The sequence below is a fragment of the Nannospalax galili genome, unplaced genomic scaffold (assembly GCF_000622305.1).
Source record: "Nannospalax galili isolate Female #2095 unplaced genomic scaffold, S.galili_v1.0 scaffold302, whole genome shotgun sequence".
In the NCBI taxonomy this organism is placed as follows: Eukaryota; Metazoa; Chordata; class Mammalia; order Rodentia; family Spalacidae; genus Nannospalax; species Nannospalax galili.
This window is the reverse complement of record NW_008350120.1, coordinates 1,364,051-1,383,435: the sequence shown is the minus strand read 5'-3', so window position 1 is coordinate 1,383,435 and position 19,385 is coordinate 1,364,051. Positions and strand designations below refer to the sequence as shown.

Below are 19,385 nucleotides of genomic sequence, written 5' to 3'. Positions count from 1 at the left end.
TGTGGGTTCTGGGAATAGAACCTGGGTCCTCTGCAAGAGCAGTCAGTGTTCTTAACCACTGAGCAATCTCCCCAGCCCCGTAACAACCTCCTCCACCTCACCCCAAGTGTCCGGCCATTTCTGTGAACAGTGAGCCTACTCATCTGCCAGAAAAAAGCTCCTGCTCCTCCTGATCTGGGGAACTTTTCCCTGGATTAGTGGATGAACTTAGGTGAGACATTCACATTCAGTTAGGGACGACAGAGCATTTGAAGGAATGTGTGTCACCTACACAGAGGTGTGGAAGCCAGAGGCATCTGTGGTAATGGGTATACTAGTCTCTGGGATGGGGGTCAAGAGAAGGGGGCAGAGGGAAGGGAGGCCTGGACTAGGATTTAAACATGTTTGTGTGTATCTCATTTACCTGAAATCTTTGAGTGCTTTCTCCATGCGTCATCCTAATACAAAGGGTTGCAGCGTGTGTGGAAAATCCTCCCTGACTTCTGATCCTTGGACTGTGTGCACATCAGGCTTGTTCAGGCTAGAGTTGGAGAAGTCACCGAGAGACCACATGTGAAGTGGTTGGGCCAGTCTCTTCCTCATCTGGCACAAAGGACAAAAACCATGAGCGTCTGGGTCCTCACCTTGGCTTGTAAGATGTCAGGCAGGGCACTGACATAGGACTTAGAGTTTACTATGCATGAGCCCATTCAGTAGAGGGAAGTCCATGGTTTGAAAGGTGATGCATTTAAACACTGACGGGCTCTGCAACACATGCATGAATGCTTGGTACACAGCATGCTTTGGATGTAGGGACCAGTCGGTCTACACTCCAGCTTGGAGGGTGGGGAAGCTCAACCCCAGGGGCGGTTTCCATGTATGAGGTGCTTAAGGTCTAAGATCAGAATGATTCCAAATGTATTTGCAGTCCGAAAGACTTTAGTGTGTGTGTGTGTGTGTGTGTGTGTGTGTGTGTGTGTATGTGTGTGTTGAACTCAGGGCCCTGTGCACACCAGCTAACCACTCTCCCACTGAGCTCCATCCCCAGCCCTTTTTTTATATTTTGTATTTAGAGATAGGGTCTTACTTAGTTGCCCAGGCAGGCCTCGAACTTTCAATCCTTCTGCCCCAGCCTCCCACATGGCTGGGATGACAGACCTGTACCACCAGGCCTGGCTCAGTCTAGACCTTTCAGAACAGCTGCTCCTACTTAGGTAGAAGTCCTGGGAGCTGGCTGTGTTGCAAACTCATCCCCTCTAATCTCAGCGGTCCAACAAATGTCTGGTTACTATGGTAAATACTGGTAGTTTCTGGTTCCCAAAGAGAGGACTGATAGCCTGGGGACCAAGGGGTTGTTACAAAGAAAGGAAGCCTGAGACTTCCCAAGTCCCTGTGATGACTTTTGGTGGAAGGTGGGACTTGTTCTGTTGGTTCAGTGCAAGCTTCTCCGCTGCCCTTTGGCAGATTCTCTGAGCAGTATTTCTGGTTTTTGAGAGAGTAAGCCCAGGGTTGTACTAGGCAAGTACATTCCCACTGAGCGACGCATGTATCCCAATGTAGTGGTAGCGGTGGCGGCAGCAGAGCTCTGATAGTAGGGTTCTCTGAGGTGGTGGGCTCAAGCCCATGATACCTGGGTTCAAGGGCAGCAGTTTGGGGAAATGCCAGGTCAGCCGGGCCTCCAGCTGACATGACCTCCATTCTGCCACAAAGCAGGGAGTCTAGCCTTTCCTGAGCTGCTTAGCAAGCCGTCTGCTGTAGACTTCCTAAAGATGCAAGCAGGGTCCAGAGGAACTCTCTGGCCAGTTGGTTCCCAGTTGTGGTATTTCAGAAGTTGCCAAACTGAGCTACCCAGCGCAGAGTTGACAGGTACAGGGATGCTGGCTTCGATGCTTGGAGGGAGACCCTTGTAACTTCGACATCTCACTAGCTCTGCTGTCCTGGCCTCTGGCTTGCCAGGCACAGACCCTGCAAGTCTGGGACTCCAGGCTTAAGGCAGGGAAAATGTAGGTGCCAAGGAAGGAGGGTGAGGTTTGACTGAATCATCTCCATTGACATATTTAACTCTTAGGTGCTTGGCTAAAGATGGTGTGGGGTTTGACAAGTATTTGTGCTGGTTCTGGGGTGCTGAGAAATCCATCCGGGGTCTGTTATCCAGAAACAGGGAGGCACAGTTTTCACATATCTTTTGGTCTTCTGTGCCACTGATGCAACTCAGGAAGTATTTTGCTTGAGATTGTCTGGCTGCGTTTATTGTGTTATTTTGAAACTCCTTGAAGCCAGTGCTTTAATTTTTTATGTACTTTTGTAATATACCATGTGACTTAATATCAGAGCAGGCTGGGAAGTTTCTGTGGCATAAGGTGCCTCAGCTTAGAGGCTGACTGTAATTGTGTTTTATAAATTTAGTTTATTATTAGTGTGGACATGTGCATGATGTGTATGTGGGGGATGTGCACATACTACTGCATGCATGCGTAGGTCAGATGACAACTTTGTGAAGTTGATTCTCTCCTTCCATCATTAGTGTGTTCCTGGGATGGAATTCTGGTTGTCAGGCTTGTGGGGCAAGCACCTTTACCTACAGAACCATCTTGTCAGCCCTGTAATTTTGTTTTTAGTTACAGAAATAACAAGCATGGGCCACAGGAAAAAAGATACAAATAAGCAAAACACCTGAGTAAAAGGTGGGGTCCCTTAGAACAGTGTGACAGAGAGGTGTGAGGTCAGACTGGGGTCAGCTCCTGGCAGTGTGCGCGCCTTTGTTTGGTAACCACGGTAACTTGCCCTCTCTGAGCCTCAGTTTCCTCATTCTTGAGAGATGTACAGGGGCCTGGGGGGAAGGCGCAGTCAGTAAAGTGACGTTTGTGCAAGTCTGAGGGCCTGAGTTTAATCCACAGAACTCACAATAAGAAAGGACTGGGTGAGGCCGCACAGACCTGTAATCCCAGCTGTAGGGAAGAAAAGGAAGATTTCAAGGCTCCCTGGCCAGTCTAGCTAAAGTTGTGCACTCCAGATTTAGAGAGAGACTCTACCTCAGTGAACAGGGTGGAGAGAAACTGAGGAAGACACCAAGTGTCAGCCTCTGGCCTCCAGATGCATGGGTACACATGTGCTCACGCCACCACATGCATGGACACAGATACGTTCACATAAAGGAAGAAGAAAATAGCATAGTACGCATTCACCTGCTGCGCCGTGCAGGCTGGGTGGCATATGCACTGTGCTTGTCTCTATAAATATGCTAGAAACGTCAAGTCCGGGAGGGGAGCTATGCATCTCAAGACAGAGATGCCAGAGAGAGCCCTGAAGAGTCCTTCAGTGGGCTGGGGCCTCACCAAGATAGAGACCCTCAGACTCCTGAACCTCAGACCTGTGAAGACCACAAGGCCCCTGGGTCACAGCCTTGGGCAAGGGTGAGAGGTCAGAGGATGGGGCTTTTATGAGCTGTATTGGTACTACAGAAACTGGGCAGCCTGGAGCTGGAAGGTTTCTCTGATTTGGTTTTTAATTGCTTTGGGAGGCATTCTGGGAAGGATACTAAGTGTGACACTCGGACAATAAGCACGAGAGGGGATGTGTCTCCAGAGAGGACATCCCACCTTCTGAGACTGGGAGGGACCAGCAGTGGACTTCAGGCTCTGCCAGGACCTTCCATCCACTGGACTTCATCTTTCAAGAGAGTTGACTTCTGCCCTATATGGTGTGAAAGTGGACAGGTTTCTTTCCCAAAGGGGAAACACCAACCACTTAAGCACGCAGCATCTTGGGAGCAAGGCTCCGTACAGGTGAAGACAGGCCGCATTTGTGGTGCGAAGCTTGCAAGCTAAAATAGTGATCTGTGCTCCCTGGTCTCATGTAAATGGTGTCCTGACTCAAGACATGGAATTACTGGCAGTCAATGCTGCAGAAGACCATCACACCCTGCCAGGCGCTTTACTCCAAGGGTGGCAAACCTTTGTGTGGGGTATCCATCAATTCCCGGGGCATTTCCAGTGTTTTCAAGCTAAACAAATTAGGCCTTTTCCCCTCAGGCTTGTTTGTATGCTTTGGAATATAACACACAGAAAATAAAGCTGGCCCAGCTCACCCAGCAAGGCTAGTTGGAAAACCAGCAAGAGAAAATATTGAGATTGGCCAGATCTCTGGCTGGCCACTCACATCTATGCCCCCTGGGGGGGAGGCGATTGCAGGATGTCAGCCCTTTGCATGGGGCTACATGGTGCCAGCTTTTTGCTAAGCTTTGAGTTTATTCTAGTGCTGTCCCTCTGATTCCAGAATAATCCTGCACATCCCAAACTAATGCTCATTTTTGTCCAAATGCTTGTTCATCCATCATCCCAACAGCAGTCCTGAGAGATGCTCAGAACCAGTGTTTTCACACGATAGTTTTCTAAGAAGCAGGACTGAGGACCCAAAGAAATGGCTGAGCTGTGTCCCAGACCTTGCTTGTGGTCACAGAACATTGCAGTTTCGGTCTGGAAAAGACCTTAAGATACATCGTGTGACACATTGCTCAGGCCACAGATGAGAAGACAGAGTTTCAGTTTAAAGGGACATTCTTGAGTGATCAGCAGCTTGGGGCAGCTGGAACCAGGGCTAGTCTTAAGGGGTCCTAGTTCCTAGAGACATCACACCCCACCCCTCAGTCTTTGAATTCAGGTCTCAGAATGAACTATCAGGTAGACTGTGGATAACTATTACCCTCCCTGGGCTGAAAGTGACCTAAAGACTGCCACAGGCTTGGGCTAGGGAGATGACTCTACCTGCAAAGCGCTTGCCACACAAGCATGAGGGCCTGTGTTTGATCCCCAGAACGCACATAGAATTACTGGGGTGACAGGTGGGTGTGACAGTGCCTACCAGCAATTCCAGTACTGTGGAGATGGAGAAAGAAGGATCCTGGGACTTACCAACTAACGGAGAACCTAGCCTAATCATTGAGCCCCAGGTACTAATGAGAGGCCCTACTTCAAAAAAAAAACTCGGAGAGATGGCTCATTGATTAAGAGCACTGGCTGCTCTTACAGAAGACCTGGGTAAAGTTCCCAGCACCCACATGTTGGCTCACAACCATCCGTAACTCCAGTTCTAGGGACTTCCATTAGGCATTGCATGTCACATGCCACATGTGGTGCACTTACATGCAGGCAAAATACTTCTACATATAAAATTTTTATATAGAGAGAGAGAGAGAGAGAGAGAGAGAGAGAGAGAGAGCCATGGCAGCTAGCTCCTGAGGAACAACATCTGAGGTTGTTCCTGGCTTACACACACACCCTCACATACATGAACATGCATACACACACACACACACACACACACACAATCTCACAATTTTAAGTAAGTTTCTGAGATTGTCTTGGGCCACGTTCATAACCATCTTCAGCCACATGTGCCTGTGGCCAGCATGTTAGATATGCCTTTGGGCCGAGAGCATTGCCTGAGAGGCCAGGACTTGTTTTAACTAGGTGAGGTGGGGCATAGACGCAGACATGCATGTCACAAAGGAGGAAATGTATTGTGCCCACAGACCCCTGACAGGGGAGACAGAGCCCACCATGTAGGGCCACTTGAGAAAGTGTCAGGCTAGCCAGGAGACAGAGGGGTCAAGGAAGGGTGACTGGAGCCTCCGCTGTGCCTCTGGGAGGAGGAACAGGTGCGGAAGGGTACACAGGCTCAGGATTGTCTGGGTTGAACAATTGCAGTGCGCTCTGGGCTGATCAGGGCAGGGCACAGTGGCCCGGAATGTGACAGAAGACACAGGGCGGGGAAAGGCCCTGGCCAGGTTGGCTTATAAAGGGATGGTAAGCTCACAAGTGAGTCACTTTCTCTCTCTAGGAATTGACTTCTCCAGGGCAGCAGGGCTGCCAGCACCAAAGCTTCAGCAGCAGAAAATGGAAGGTCAGGGTGACAGAGGCCTAGCTTCCTGTTGCTTGATGAATCAAAGACCAAAAAGCAACTGGAGAAGAAAGGGTTCGTTTAGCTCACTCCTCCTGCAGGTTACAGTCCACCACTGAGGGAATTCAGCAGGAACCTGGAGGCGGGAACTGAAGCAGAGACCACAGAGGAGCGCTGCGCACTGGCTTGCCTCCCCTGGCTTGCTCGGCTACCTTCCTTAGATGGCCCAAGTCCACAGAGGGCTGGGTCCTCCTACATCAATTAGCGATTAAGAAAATGCCCCACAGACAGGGCCACAGGCCTGTTCAACAGAGGAAATTTCTTAATGAGGTTTCCTCTTCCCAGGTGACTCTAGTTTGTGTCAAGTTGACAAAAACTAACCAGCATAGTCTGTGTCACCTTTTGGGGGGGGTGGGATTACAGGCTGTCTGACTGGACTTGGGGGACATGGTTCCAACTGGTGTCCCACTAGCAGAGCTCTTTGGAAGACCAGAGCTGTCGTTCTTGAATACCAGAGATACAGGCTTCATTCTCTGTTCTCCAAGGACACGGAATTCCCTGGAAGTCATGATTGTGCCTGACTGCAGAAGGCAGCCAGCTGTTTTCCTCTGAAGTTTACTAACCTTGCCTAAAGTTCTGTGGGGGGTACAGTGCAGGGGCCTGTGCTGGCAGGAGGACCCCCAGAAATCTCCGCTGCAGCATCATCAGCCTGGGCTCCTGCCTCTGTTCGTCCTGCTGCCTGTCTTTCTGCAGCTTGACTCTGCCCTCCCTCCGCTGGCTGCCTGTGTGGTACAGAGTTACCTCCTCAGCATTCAGCCCCTGACACAGGTGGTAATGACAGTCTGCTGCAGTCCCGACAGACAGCGAAGGTATCTGCCCCAGCTCTGCCTACATCTCCAGCAGCGAACCAGATCTACACAACAGTCCTGTCTCCTGCTCTGTCTCAGGCCAGCTAATGCTGTCTGCCAGCCGCTTGTTGCGTACTGCTTTGGGGACTGGGAACACGCCCAGCTTTAGTCCCCATCTGTTGCGGGCGTGAGGCAGCAGCTCCTGAGAGCAGCCAAACCTTAGAAATTGCCTGTGCTGAAGGGGCTGGGAAACCCCTTCCTGAATGGGCTTCTGGAAGGAGACAGCAGGATCTGTCAGAGCTGAGCGAGCCTCTTGTCTGCCGCCACTTGCAGCCCACCAGCCAGCATCTCACAGCCCAGTGTCTGGAAGAGGAGACCCCGGGGACCCTCAGGGCTGAGTAAGCAGACCTTCCTGGCTGGATTCCTAATGCATGATGGTTGCAGGTTCCGCATGTGCCGGTGTTTCTCCGTGTTTCTCTGTGATGCATTGTCTCTCCTCTCTGTGCAAGACTGATGTTGACTTGTCACTTTGTTCTGCCAGAGCCTCTTATTCAGTTCAACACCTCAAAGCTGAACAAAATGTTCCTTCGCTCCAGTGGAGCTGTACGTTTTCTCCTTACATAACTTTTTCTCTGTGGCTTAAAGAGGGTAAGTCAGGAAGGTAGGACCCGTGAGGTGGCGTGTTCGTCCCCTGTTCCTCCGTGGAGGCTGCCCCCTCCTCTGTCAGACTGGAAAGGGAGCAAACCAGGCTGCTCACATGCGATCCTGAATGTGGGGTCTTCTCCCACCTTCCTCCCTGGCGTAAAGTTCCCTCCCTGAGCTGAAACCTTAGTGGAGTTGACTCTTCTGTCTTGGCTTTCCTTCTCCAGAGTCATTCATTCAGTTTGACCCAAGTAGAAAAGATGGAGGTAGACGGGGTTGGGGGCGCCTTACTTCCAGTCTGGTCTGTGTTGTCCCCTGGGACTGTCTAGACCACAGACACATCAGCAGGTTGGCCAGTCTACTGCTGGAGGGTGGGGCTTACTAGTTGCCTGTCTGACTTGTGGGGAAGACACTGAAGAAAACATAGTCGGGGGAGGGCAAAACGAGGCTGCCCAGAGAAGGTGAGCGCCCTCCTATCTGCAGCAGGAGCCAAAGGGCAGGCGGAGACACCCAGAGCCCTAACCACTGGTGAGCAGGCAGGGCGGACTAGCTCAGCTCAAGTTGACAACAGCTAGAGTCAGCTTCAGTGCCGTGCCCCACCGGCCCTGGACTGAAACTGGAGCCCAGAGCCCAGCATTTGTAGTGAGCCACTACTGCTTTGTTTTGTTTTTATTGCCTTACAAGTCCCTTCGACATGCTCCATCAATTATGCCCAAAGAGAACTTCAGTGTAGATTCAATACCCCCTGGTCCTTATAGCTATGGTTAGGAGCAGTGCAGTGGAGGAGGTTACAGTTATGTGCCTTGAGCTCCTTGCTGTGCTTCTAAATCTCAACCCAGGATCCAGGATCCGGGAGAAAAGGTGATGTTAACCAACTCAAGAATGGTGAGCCTGTAGCTCGTCTAGTCCTGCACTCGTTGTAGACTGTTAGTCAGAGCAGACAGGGGAGGCCTTGTGGAGGGACCTGGGGTCAGCAGGCACCATCCAGATCAGGGGATACAAAAGACTTGGGCCAGAGGCTCACAAAATGCACAAAGGTCCCAAACACAGAAGAAGAGTTACTGTGAAGGAAGGAGAGCTGGGAGCAGAGGGGCCAGTCAGCCCACGACTGTCCAAGGGATTTGATTGACATGAAGCACATGGAGGCAGTGTCCTGGGGCCCATAACCCCTCAGCCAGGCTCCTGGCAGTTTGCTTTGCTGACTGGGAACAGAGCCCGGCAGTGTGGCCCAGTAGGTCTAGGGGCTGTTCATTTTTCTAGCAGTTACCCCCAAGAAATGACCAAAGACCTGAGGTGAGGTTTCGGTTGCATTTGGTTTGAATGTTGGACTATTTTAGCCTGACGTTAGGGCTTGGAGAGGCAGAAACAGGTCAAAAGGTCAGATTCCCTGCTGTACTAGTGGAGAATCTGGGGTATGGAAGTTGCAAAGCCACAAGAGAGGCTGGGGGTTTGAGGCCCAGTCCAGTCTTTACTAGGAAAGTAGAGTGAGGAAACAGAGGCTGAGGATGGACGTTGGTGGGTCAGATCCCTGCCCTGGGGCTTTGTCCCTCAATACTGTGTTCATCCCCTGCCTGGCTCCTCACTGGGTCCCCACCTCAGGCTGGTGTTGAAAGCCACACCTCAGTGAAACAAATTCTTGAGTCCTGTGGGCCAGTCACTGAGCATTCAGAGAATAAGATGTGTGGTCTTCACCTCATCCGCCGACGGTGCTGACTGGGAGGGTTTTGTGGAAGTGTAGGTAGCTGATTTGTGTTCTTTTATTTTATTATTTATTTATTTATTGGTCTTTTTGAGACAGGATCTCCCTGTAGCCCCAGCTGGCCTAGAACTCACTATGTAGACCAGGCTGGCCTCGAACTCACAGAGATCCACCTGCCTCTGCCTCCCAAGTGCTGGGATTAAAGGTGTGTGCCACCACGCCCAGCCTAATTTTTTTTTTTTCGGTCTTTTTGAGACAGCTTATAGGCCCCAGCTGGCCTGGAACTTGCTATGTAGACCAGCTGGCTCAAACTCAGAGATCCACCTGCCTCTGCCTCCCGGGGGCTGGTATTAAAGGCATGAGCTACCATGCATGGCTTCTTTTAAATTTTTTAAACATTTATTTATTTATTTAGTGGGGAGGGTGGGGGGTTGTATGGTGTAGTGTATGTCTGTCTGTCTCTCCCCTCCTTTCTCTCTGTGGAGGTCAGAGGACAACTTTTAAAAGGGGTCTGTTCTTAAAGGGAAGTCCTATAAAACCCCAACCTTGGAGCAATTCCCACTCAGCAAACAAGTCCTGCCACCAAAAGAAACCCTCGTCTGAACAGTGCAGGTCCTAAGCCCTTTACGAGATGATCGGCCCCTACCCAACCTTCGGCACACAAACATATTTAAACTTTCCTGCCTGTGACTGGTGTGACTGCTGCCGATTCCCGATAATCAGCTCGCCGGCCCTCGCTGACTATAATAAAGGTCAATCTTGATTGTCAAGGTTGGTTGCTTGTCTGTTCTACCTGTGACTCCTATTCCCAGCAGTCCTCCCCTTCCTAGCATCGAACTCAGGTCATCTGGATTGGTTACAAGTGCCTTCACCTGCTGAACCATCTTGCCAAGATGGGTCTTATTTCAAGATGCTTGTGGAGATCTACCTTGCTGGCCTCTTCTGGCAACCCTCCCCTCACCCGCATTCAGTCCATGGGCTGATCTGTGTTAATGTGCACTTTTTGTCCTGTGTTTTGTGTTCAGCTAGTTCTTACCAATCGATGCAGCTGATGGTGACTCCCAGCAGTCAGCTGAGGCCTTAGCTCCTATCAGGATCAGACTCCACATCACCTCTTCAGTTGCTCTCTGCTTCTTACAGTGCAGTGAGTGTTTACCCACTGCATTCTAGGTGCCGACTCCAGACTGGTCATTTTCATGAATGTTAACCTTTCTTAATTCTCGGGATGATCCTGGGAGGTTTTCTGTGTCGTACACGTGGAAATTGAGGCTCTGTGAACTTGTGCAACTTCGAGATGCTACAGGAGTAAATGAGAGCTGAGAGTTCACACCCCGGTCCTCCGACAACTCCAAAGCTGTCCCTGGGTCTTCCCTCTGCACCGAGTGTCTGGTGGTAAAAACATGCATCTTGACCCTCATTGTGACTTGACAGGGAGCTTCATTAGGACTCATAGAAAGTTAAAACTTCCGGGGCTAGAGAGATGGCTCAGCTGTTAAGAACACTGACCGTTCTTGCAGAAGATCCAGGTTCGAATCCCAGTACCCACATGGTGGTGAATAACTGTCCGTAGCAGTCCCAGGGGATACGACAGCCTCTTCTGACCTCCACAGGCATTGCACAACATGGGCGCACTTACCTACATGCAGGCAATACATGCATACACATAAAATAAAAGTAATAAAATATTTTTTAAAAAAAGAAAGTTAAAGCTCCATGTTTCCCCACCTTCTCAGTCCCCAAAGTGTGGGAAAGCTTGTCCCCAACTCCTGACATGCTGACACCAGTGGTGGAGAGTGTTAACACATGAACTGTGACCTCTGTGTACTTTCCAAACAGTCTCATGTCGTCTTAGACTAAATTTCTTTGCCATAAGCATGGCTTACAATCCAAGAACTCCAAAGAGGCTCTGTGAATCTGTGGGCTCTAACCTCAATTTCAAAAATTTGAGTTTTAACTTAAATTTTTAAATTTTTAACTGTAATTGTATTTTTAAATACAATTAAAGCTGAGGGTGGTGGTGCAGGCCTGTAATCCCAGGACTTTGGAGGTGGAGGCAGGGGGAGCAGATGTTCAAAGTCATCTTCAGCTACAAAGCCAGCTTGAGCCTATCTTGGGCTACATGAGATGTGGTATCAAAACCAAAAAGAAGAGGGAGGGGGAGGGGGAGGGGGAGGAGGAGGACCTTGGACTCTTAGACTCTACATAGAGCTCCTGGTCCGTCTGTGCTGCATAACAACACCCTGTTGCAAGCAAGCAAGCAAGCAAGCAAGCAAACATATACTTGAATCATTAGCCCCAAGCCAAGAACACTGCTGTTCTTGGTGACCTCCCCCCTACATCTTTTGGCCCAGGACTTGGGACCATGTTTTCTATCATGCAGCTGGTGACCATGTAAAATGACCTCGTTTTCCTTAGCACACTTTCTTCAAGAAATGCATGCCTGCCTCAGGGTTGGTGTGATGGTCAGTTGACCAGGGACCAGCTCCCAGTGCACAACAGATGCTTAACAATGGGCTCTACTCTCTAGGTGAGAGCATTCAGTTGTGATGTGCCTCCTTGGAGCCCAGTGGAGCCGGGCGGGCCTGTGATCGAATGAACTGTTTTCTGCCAGAGTCTTTGGGTTTTACCACTTCAGTTAGCAAGCTCACAATGGAGGCCAGGCAAGGAGGGCACTGGGTTCCTAGAGGCTTCAGCTCCACTTATTACCTACCACCCTTGGTGATGGGCAAGCCCTATTCCCTGCTCCCGTCCTGCCTGTCACACAATGAAGTTTGCTCTCTGCTTCTGTGGTATCCCTTATGTTTCTGCTGCCTGACCTTCTCGTGAAGGTCACGGTCATGTCATGCTCTTTCCCTTGTTGATTTCCTTTCCCACCTCTTACCCACACTGTAGGCCAGGGCAATACAGGGAGCAAACAAGAAAAACAAGGCCAGACGCGGGTTTTTGTTTTGCTTGTGCTTTGCAGGCGAGGTATGTGGTGGCATTTTATTGTCTGAGTCTGCTTTTAAGAGAGACAGCCATCTGCCGCTAATCATGGCTTCTGCTGGCTAGTCACCAGCGATTGAGGGCCTCCTGGGCCCATTCCAGAAATAAGATAAAGGAGGTGGGAACAAGGCCACCCAGCCCTGGCCTGCAGTGCTGCTCGCCAAGCACTCCGGGGTTCCAGCAGCCCAAGTGGGGTTCTCTGGATAGCTGGGGGCCAGGGTGTTCACCCTTCAGTTCAGTTCACCTTCCAGTTCCCTTCCCTTCAGATTGAACCCAAGTTGTCAGGAATACTAGGCAAGCGTTCTACCACCGAGCTATGCCCCTAGCCCTCTTTCTTTTCATTTTGACAGGATCTCATTGAGTTGCCCAGCCTGGCCTTGAATTTGTAATCCTCTTGCCTCAGCCTCCTGAGATAACAGGTCTGCAATCACCGGTTTGGCTTTCCTTTTCTTTTTGGTCAAGGACTCCTGAAGGAGCTCCTAGGATTTGATTCTACAGCTTCTTGGGAGAGAGAAGCAGACTTAGAATCAAAAGCAGGGGCGGTATGAGTATAAGCCTCAGGAACTTGTGGGCCTAAACAGCGGACATTCTGACCTTCCTGCAGGCATTCTCTGTGATTTGCAAACTGCATTGTCCAAGTCACACGTGGAATCACATTTTCTATGCTGCATGTGAAACTGGGGTGCATATGTGTGAGCACTGGAGTATTCTGAGACTTACCTGGAAGATAGAAGGTCCACCTGGAGATGCTCAGGTGGACAAGTAGAATGAGATGCCTTGTGTTCAGAAAAAGATGTTAAAGATACTGAATAAAACATCGTCATATGGTGTAAGGACTGAGCGGTGCCTCCAGCTGACCGGGGATGCACAGTCAGTGTGGGGCTCTGTTCTCTAGGCCAGGGGAAGTTCTTTCCTTGGGAAATGATGCACTGCCTGGCTCTGAGGTGGGGGCTCTGGTGCATTATAGAAACCGGAGGTGGTAGATTGCTCTTCCTGTCCATGCTCTTCTTACCAAAACAGGGAAAGTACAAAGGCACTTAGAAATTCGTCTCCAGGAAGCATCAGCTGGGTGGTTTCTGCTTGCTCAAGAAGTAAGTGAGCTGTCACCCTTTGGTGCCCTTCCCTAGAACCGTCTGGTACCTAAAGCCATCGCTACCCAGCTTTGCCAGAAGCAAGGGGCTCTTCCAGGGTGACTTTCCTGGTGGAGGAACCTCCCTGTTGAGCAGGAGTAGGTTTGGGCCCGGCCCCCAGATTTCTTCTTCTATTCTTACGGGACCAGGGCATGTATTTGGGTGACAAACAGGCCCATATAAAAGATATATTTCCTGTGCTGGCAGCCTGCACAGTCACCTTCCAAACACACCAGATTGAGGTGAGGCCCAAGGGATTCCTGCTGTACAGCATGAGAAGCTTCTTCATGACTCCTGCTACTGACTGTACCCGTTTGCAGGTGAGGTACTTGAGAAGGGGCTGCCCTGGGCCAGAGTCATCCCTTTAGAACAGTCTTCTAGTCCTGGTGGGGTTTTCCCTTTAATGTCAGGCATTGGCTCCAAGGACTGGGCCAGGCCTGGCTCAGAGCTGGCTGTAAGCATCTGTCACCACCCACTCTCTCTGAGTCATCCCACACTGATCTGCTCAGATCCACAGCCTTGAAATGTGCTCACCAGTCAGTCTCCAACACACCCTGCAGTGGGAGAACTGGGAGGAAGATAGGCCTGGAGGGGAAGGAGGGGGCTTGGGATGTGAGGCTCATCCTAGGTTCCAGCTCTGAGGCGAGCAGGGGACCCTGCTCAGCCCCTCTCCTCAGCTCAGGTTCTTTATGGTAGTCCCAGGTGCTCCTCCAGGCTCATCCAGACCCCCTGGTCTCACCAGCTGCTTCTTGGTAGCTCTCCCTGGCCACCTGGCGCCAGGGCATGGGACCACGCTGCCGTACGGCCACTGTGTTTGCAAGGGCCACTCCTGAGGAGAGACTTGTGTGGGGCTTCTATTCTCCTCCTCTCCTCCCCTCTTCCAAAGCCCCTCTTGATTGTAAGAACTGTTCTTTCTACCTCCTCCTCATACCATCAGCCCCTTTCCCACTCCTTGCCAGTAGACCAGAGCCCAACTCTCTGTCCTACAGTCTGTTACCTGTGCTGCATTCTCCCTATGAAACAGACATCCTGGGTCCCCCCAGTGTGTTGCTTGGGTCTCTTGGGCTCTTATCTGAGCCTCTGGCCCTAAGGACCAACTTCTCTTCCCCCTCCTGCTTGTGTCTGAAGAGCTGTGAGTGCCAAATCATTTGTCTCCAGTTCCACTCATGGGGAGAGATTAGTGTATGCGTGTGCAATTGTAACAAAACTCCAAATTCTGTTTTTCAAGAATTCCAAATGCCTTGGTTCTGTGCGTGATCCTGGAACTGCCAGCCAGGCCTTATCTGAGTGCTGTCAGGAAAGCAGAGTTCCTCACCATCATAGGCACTTGACCATGAGGTGACCCTGCCATTCCCATCTCTGGTGGTATTTCAAGGTCTCAGTTACAGCCACTTTGACACAGCCTGGGAGAAGATCCTAAGATGGCCAGGTGGATGGACGTGAGATACCCCAGCTAGGGCAGTCCTTTCACTCGAATATGACTGTCTTCCTGGAACTCAGCAACCCTGTGCTTTTTCTCTTCCTGGAGAGAAATGGTTGGCTTACAGAGAGATGGTCATGGGCACTGGAAATAAAATCCAAGGTCCAAGGACCCCACCGATACTGCACAAAGAACATGAGGACAAAGCAAAAGTACCTCAACAAGGCAGATTTTACTTTTGCAAAAGGGTGCTTTGCATGGTCAGTCAGGTCTGGCAAGTACACGGAACCCAGCAGCTCGGAAGGGGCTTTTATCCCGAATACAAGATTACTGTGTCTTTTCCCCATTGGCTGGGGTCTGACCTCACAGTCTTTTCTGATTGACTAGTTTAAAAGAATCTGTGTGAAAGAAGAGATCCTACTCCAGGCCATTAGACTCAGAAATGCATCGGAGCCTTTCCTTAAACAAAAGTCTTACAGGGTATGGTGTGATTAAAAGATTAGAATTCCTTGTCATAAACCAAGTTCCAAGTTTCATAGGGTTTGAAAGAAAGACTAATATCAAACGTTTCTCACATGGGTGAGCCACACCTTCTGGTCTCACTCCTAGGTTTTCACACATCTGGAATCCTTCCCACCGTGCTCCCAAAGTGGCTGTCTTAGTTTCTTTCCTGTTGCTGTGATAAAATACCCTAACAAAAGCGACTCATAGAATAAAGGGTTCGCTCCATCTTACTGTTCAAGGTGTAGTCCATCATGACACAGAAGTCAAGGCAGCAGGAGCTTGAGGGAACTGCTTACATTGTATCTGCAATTAGGAAGCAGAGAGCGATGAACACAGGTTGACGCTCAGCTCTCTTCATCCACTTAAACAGTCCAGGATCCCAGCCAGAGAATGGTACCACCTACCATCAACAGGTCTTTCCACCTCAATGAACACAATCAAGATAATCTCCCACAGACATGTCCAGAGTCCCATCATGTCCCAGGTGATTCTAAATTTGGTCAAGTTGACAGTTAACACTAATCATCACAGAGGCCTTTTTTAGTGATCTCTACCCCTGCAAATTCATCTCTTCTCTCTCATTAGCCTATAGGGTTATCTTCTGAGATGGGATAATCCAACAGATACTAACTCATATAAGGATTTGGCTTAACAGAGTTGTGGGTTTCCTTTGGCTACAGTCAGTGCCAGCACTCCTTGTGGACTTGCAAAATCTCACATTGTCAGGGACTCACCTACTGGGAGAACTTGGGCTTTTGGTGCCAAACAATAGTGATTTGGTGCCTAATCTCTATTCCTAGATGACACAGTCAGAATCTGGAAGGTGCAGTGTTGGTCATTTCCCTACAGGGCTTTGGCACCAAGAAGCTAACTGAACTGAAGGATTTTGCAATATGATAAAGTATAACTCTCACCCACAGCCAAGCTGCCTCCTAAAAATTCTACTCCCACTGCCTGGAAAGGCCAGCTTAGCATCCCAGGATAAGGAGTGTAGGTAGGCATTTCCCACATTCCGCAGATGGCTTGCTCTGTTTCCCACTGCGCGGGTATGCAGTGCTTGGCTAGTCACACTTGTAGGGTAGCTTAACTAAGGTCTTATTCCCATGGACTATAACCTATAACCACCATATCATGACATAGATACTACCATCACCCCCTAAAGGCATCCCCTCCCACCACCATCTTAAAATGCTTGAGGGTAGGGGCTACATCTTTGTCTGTCCTGCATACTCCTCCATTCCAGACCCAGCACAGATCCTTAATGGATGGACCAAGGAGTAAGCAGGTCAGTGTTTGCCATGTATTTTTTTTTAAGATCATGTTTCATATAGCCCAAGCTGGCCTCAAACTCCTGATTCCTCCTGCCTCCATCTCCTGATGGGAGATGTACTGACTGGGATTGTGCTACGATGGGTTTGCAATGTATTTTTGTTGTTTTAAGACAGACTCTCACTATGTAGCCCCAGCTGACCTGGAACTCACTCTGTAGATCAGGTTGGCCTTGAAATTGTGGATGATCTTCCTGTCTCTGCCTCTTGAGTTCTGGAATTACAGGTGTGGCCAACACAGCTGTCTCTTGTGTGTTTTTTGAATCCCCTCAAGACTCCTGTTTCTTCTCATCATCCTGAGGGATTTAAAACATTTCTAGAAATCTTTGTTCTCTCTCTCTCTCTCTCTCTCTCTCTCTCTCTCTCTCTCTGTGTGTGTGTGTGTGTGTGTGTGTGTGTGTGTGTGTGTGTGTGTGTGTCTATGTCTGCCTAAGGAGGCCATAAGAGGCTGTTAGGTCCCCTGAAGCTGGAGTTATAGGTGGCAGTGAGCCGCCTGATGTGGGTGCTGGGAATGGAACTTGAGTCCTCTGAAAGAGCAGCTGGTGCTCTTAACTGCTGAGCCACCTCTCCAGTCCACCTCCTAAGTTTTGAAAGATTGTCTAAGAAGTGTTTGCTAATTAATAATTTCATCTCGTCGTTCCTGATGCCAGGCTTCCCGTTCAGCCTTAGACAGTCAGTGTGACCAGAGTGGCTGAGATTCCAGCTGAGTGCAGAGACTTGCTGTTGTCGTTGCCTAAGCTATCTCAGGGAACTGCTTCCTCTCCACCCCTTCAGAGAAGACTGCCAGAGTCACCACCGTTCCCCTCCTCCTCTCCCACGCTACACCAGGAGACACCAGCCGCACCGCCTGCCTGCCTTTCTCCTTTCGTCCCTCCTGCCTTCCCTCCTCCTTGCATGTCTGATTTCTTTCTCTCTCTCTTTTTCTTTCTCTCTCTTTCTCTCTTCCTCTGTCTTCCCCTTTCTTCCCTCCTCCTCTCTTCCATCCTTCCTTCTTCCTTTCTCCCTTCCCATACCTTCCTTCCTTCCTGTCTGCCTTCCTCCTTCCCTTTCCCTCTGGAATAAATGAAGCCAGCACTTGAACAATTTATAAACTCACCAAAGAGCACCTCACAAACTTTCTTAGCTAACCTGGAACTTTTCTCTGTCCCTAACACGGTCACCAAGGGGCCAGCACGGCCACTCATTCTGCTTGCTTGGATGGCCCTCTCCACTGTATGTCTGTGAATTGGGTTAAGTCCCTCTTTCTTGTAATCAAACTCTGAGAACAGTCTGTCTTCTACCCACTGAGTCCTGTAATGATAGCTTCTTGCCCCTAAAATCAGCTAAGTATTTTAAAGTAATGACTGGCATTTTTCAAATGATTCCCACATATCACAATAACCTCTTTTATGTATTGGCTCGGGTGTGTGAAGTGTTTATATCCTTCTGTGTGCCAACCCATCTTCAGATAGGAATTCCTAGACTAGAAAATGGAAATTGGAAGTAACTTTCAGGGTTGCCTGTATTTGGGGCATATATTGCTATATAGCAATCCCCCAACCCTTGCACACTTGGCTTGGAGCCGTCTCTCATGGCTCACGGGCAGCTGAGCTAGCTGAACAGCTCTGTCTGGGACCTGCATGCATTTTCTGTCAGCCCTGGCAGAGAGAGGCTGGAACATTCTAAGGGCTCCTTCCCTTTCATATCTGATACTCTGCTGGCTGTGTGACTCCCTCACTGCAGTTTTTCCACATGACTGGCATGAGCTTCCCCTTGATATGGTAGCTTTGTGGTCAGACTGTTATCACAGCCTCTGGCTTCTCACAGGGTGGCCATGGCAAGAGGTACACGGGAAGCTGCAGGGCTCTGTATCACCTGAGCTCAGATATCAAGCGGTGTTACTGGGTTTTCTTTTTCCATTTGTGTGGATGTGTCCATGTGCACATGCATTTATATTTGTGTGGGCACACGTGTGGATGCATATGTTCATGGAGGCCTGCGGTTGATGTCAGCAGTCATCTTCCACCCCGCTAACCTTATTGATTGGGGCAGGGTCTCTCAATCAAACCCGAGATTGCCGACATGGCTAGCTGGCTTATTCTTGTGATCCCCTGTCTCTACATTCCAAGGCTGGAATTACAGGAGAGCTACCACACCCTGCCAGCACTCAACGTAGGTTCTGGGGATCTGAACTCAGTTCCTCATGCTTGCACGGCAAGTGCTTTAACCTTTAACCCATCCTCCGGACCCTGTCGATGTTACTTTGCAGCATTTCTGTGAGTCATAACAGCCTGGCTCAGGGTGGCAGAATGACTCAACTTGTCCCTGGGAGTCAGCTTATGTGTAAGGAAGGTACTAATGCTGCCTGTCTTCATGGCAGCCTACCACATGTGGCCCACAGGCAAACTGTGCTTTGGGCCAGGTTACCCATGGCTTTCAGGCTGTGAATATGAGCCATGGTGAGGAACTCATGACTGCTAGACAGACACACAGATAGACAGACAGACAGACAGACACACACACACACACACACACACACACACACACACAGAGTCCCTGTGTGCCAATATGGGAAGGTCTCCTGGATAGGTAACATCACCAAGAACCAAGTGCGCCAAAATATGTAGCAGGAACCCGTCTGTGTTAGGAAGCGAGAAGAAACATCCTTACATGTGTTTGCATAAAGACACATTAGCCGCATCTGCAGGGGCAAGTGGCTCCTTTGGAGACACGTCATGGACAGGTCAAGGGCGGAGAACAATGCTTCTGCTTCACCGCAGTTTGTCTTGGCTTTTGAATCTGATGAACTGACTTCTTATATAAAAGCAGTTGGTTGGCAGAGTAGTTGTCCCGGGAGCAGCTCACAATCTAGACAGAAGTAAAATCTCTACACCCGCAGCAAGCGGTAAATGAGCGTAAGCCCTTAGGTTGTTCAAGGGCAGTGGCATGAAAGGTAATTTGCGCCTGAACTCT

The 19,385-nt window shown here is 49.8% G+C and overlaps 1 protein-coding gene across 3 annotated transcripts in view; it reads left to right on the top strand.

Moving 5' to 3' along the window:
• The window catches only part of Prkag2 (protein kinase AMP-activated non-catalytic subunit gamma 2), a 303,018-nt gene that overhangs the window by 46,530 nt on the left and 237,103 nt on the right, over window positions 1-19,385 (top strand). The window contains exon 1 of one of the 3 annotated variants that reach the window (XM_008847249.3): window positions 6,914-7,123. The exons of the other annotated variants lie outside the window; for them this stretch is intronic. The gene's annotated coding sequence lies outside the window, so the exon portion shown is untranslated. Of the gene's footprint in view, window positions 1-6,913; window positions 7,124-19,385 lie in introns of those variants that run through there. 3 annotated transcript variants of the gene reach the window in all.